Below are 3,064 nucleotides of genomic sequence, written 5' to 3' on the forward strand. Positions count from 1 at the left end.
TCTCTCTGCCCCTCCCACACCCTGTCTCGCTCTGAGTGTCTCTCTCTCTCGTCCAGTCATCTGTTGACAAAGCTCTGTGTCCTTCAAAGGCGTCGAGGTCTGTAATTCATGTCGCAGTCACCTGCTGAGCCCGTCTTGAGGGCCAGACCCTGTGCTGTGCATGCAGGGGTAGCAAGAAGATGCAGGCCCAGCGCAGTCCTCTGAGGGGCCTGTCGGGTGTGCACGACACGCGTAGTAGGATTATAAATCAGACCAGAGCATGAGCGTTCAAAATCAGGACCAGGGAACACGAGCTGGACTAGACAGTCAAGGCCGCCAGGAAAACACAAAGTGGGTCCCCGCACCGCCACTATTATTGGACCTCAGGTTTAGTTTTGACCTTCCTGGTAGCCACAGAGAAAAGGGAAGGAAGATCAGGTACCCAGGTGCCTCCCTCACTCTCTGCGGTCAGAAGACCCAAGCTTTCCAGACTCACCGGGGGGATGTTGGTTCCCGTCTGGAGGGACGCTGAGGGGTCAGGGCGTCCTCTCTGGCAGGTGGGGCCACAGGCTGTCACTGCTCCTCACCTGGGATGTCGCCCCAACGTTTTGCTGAGACGAGACTGTGGGATCATGGGGGGCGTGGCGAGCAAGGACCTGCCTCGCCCAGGGCTGAGCACTGAGCAGCTCCGAGGGCCTGAGTCACCCTCTGAAGAAATAGCGGGGCCCTGGGCCAGGCTGGGGTGTCATTTTAGGACCTAAAAAGCATGGACGCACAATTTACGTACAGTAAACTGCACACCGTGTGCAGTCCTGTGAATCTGGACCCACAGCTATGGTCGTATAACCACAAGCAGAACCAGGACACAGAACAGTGCCGCCACCCCCCGGAGCCCCCCCGTCCCCTCTTTGTCGTCAGCCCCTCCTCGGCCCGGCCCCCGTGACCCCAATCTGTTCTCTGTCCCTGTAGTCTTGCCTTTTCCAGAAAGTTATCTGAAGGGAACGCCATGGTGTGCGGGCTTTTGAGGAGGGTGAGTGGTGTGTCTGCGTGCACGTGTGTGCACATGCACTCGTGTGTCCGTGTCCCCCACACGAAGGGCAGAGGTGGCCCCCACCCCACTCCCTCAGCGCTGCTGGGTACTTTCTAAAGACGCACGCGGTGACACCTGGAGATTTGGCGGTGGCCTGGGCGTGGCAGGCGGGCAGGGAGAGTGGTGTCTGCGGCCAGCACCTGCCTGTCTCCTCGGACATCAGGAAACAGTCTGGCAACAGCCTCTGACATCTTTTCTCCTGCCCAAAGAGGGGTGTCCCCTGCTCCCCGGCCATGTCTGGTGTCCCTCTGCAGCCCCCCAGGGCCTGGCCCCTACAGGCTGCTCCCTGGGCTCCGAGTGGCCCCAAAGCTGAGGAGGGAGCATGAGGATCTGGCATAAACTCGTTTGACCCGCTGAACCCTCCGCCCGATGAGGCCGTCTGCGCCGGGCCTGCAGTCTCGTCCCGGCCTCTGCGTAATTTGTTTAGCTGTGCTGATCAGTTGAAGGTTAATTCAATTGGACTTGGGTTATTTATTTGTGCCCGGATTTGCTAAGTGTCACTGGAGGTACATGAGGTCTTCATTATGGCAGCGGGATGGCTTCATCAGGGTGATGGCCACTCCCGCCGCGCCCTCCTCCTCCTCTGAGCCCGAGCGGGGCTGGCGGCCGTGGGTGCCAGGGCACCGGGGGCGGAGCTCGACCTGGGGTGGGCCCTGCACCCAGGGTCCAGAGATCCAGGCTCCAGTCCCTGCTCTGATGCTGGCCGCCGCTCCTTGAAGGATCGATCCTACACGGGTCTGGGTGACCCGCTGTCCTGCAGGTGCCCCTCGGGAGGACCCTAAAGGCATCCGCCTCCCAGAGCCTCAGTTTCCTCATCCACAAACTGGGGACAACGATCCTCCCCTTGCCACCTCCCGGGGTGGGCTGTGTAGGTGAGGTAGGCCCCGTGGATGCCGTGGTCACTCACGGTGAGGGTGGCCCGGGTGGCGGCCACAGGGCGCTCTGCCCGGAGCTGGAATCTCTCTGGGCAGCTGTGAGGGGTGGATGGCGCTGTGGAGCTGCCCACGACGAGTGGGTCCTGCAGCTCGCGGGTTCCTTTTCCCAGCGCCGTGGCATCTCCCCAGGGCTGCGCCTGGGGCGGTGGATGGGCATGAGGGAAGCCCCTGTCCAGTGATGTGTGACGGGTCATCCTCAGGGCAGCTGTCTCGTCCGCCCAGCCCAGCCCGTGGGCTCTCTGCATGCCGGCCGTCTGCCGAGGAAGGAGAGGAGGGTTCTGGGTGGGGCTTGTGGGCCCAGGCCCAAGGCTGTAGCCCCGAGGTCAAGGGAGATGAGTGAGGGGTGGCAAGTGCACCCTGGGCCCCCCAGAGCTGGCCTACAGGGCTGGGAGTGCCGAGAGTCGGGACAGAAGAAAGGCTGGTACTTATTCACCATCTCTGAGGTGGCAGCTAGAGCAGGGCAGTGTGGGGAGAGGGTTTAGAGGCAAAGCTCCCCACCCACCTTTCTCCACCCCAGGAGCACCCCACGACTGGTGGGCTTGTCCTTCCCTCCCCTTCCGGAGAGAAACCAGATCGGGGTGCAGGACTCCCTCTGGGCCGTGTTTCCTAACCCTCTGTTCTGGGAGCTCAGGGGTCTCGGCAGTTTAGGCCAATCCCTTAGCTGAAGGGTAGTGGGATCTGAGGCCCAGAGAGGGGAAGCAATGCCACCAAGGTCACACAGTACTTCAGGGGCAGCTCAGGGGCCAGTATCAAGGGCCACATGAGGAAGACACTGATGAGGACCCGGGAGCCGACGCTTCCATCTAGAGAATCAACTTAACACCTCGAAACAGCCCTGTGGGGGCGGGGGTGGTTGCAATTGCCCCTTCTCACGGGTGAGGAAGTGGAGGCTCAGAGAGGTTAAATGGCTTGTCCAGGGCCACACAGCTGCTCTGCTGTAGAACTGACTGCAGAACCCGACTTCTTGCTCCTGACCCGTCTGTCTGCTCCCACTCCCCGCCCCATGCTCCCCATGCAAGACAGGCGCCAGATCTTCTGGAAAAGACTCGGGTGTTCCCCC

Source organism: Equus asinus, chromosome 14, assembly GCF_041296235.1.
Source record: "Equus asinus isolate D_3611 breed Donkey chromosome 14, EquAss-T2T_v2, whole genome shotgun sequence".
Lineage (NCBI taxonomy): Eukaryota > Metazoa > Chordata > Mammalia > Perissodactyla > Equidae > Equus > Equus asinus.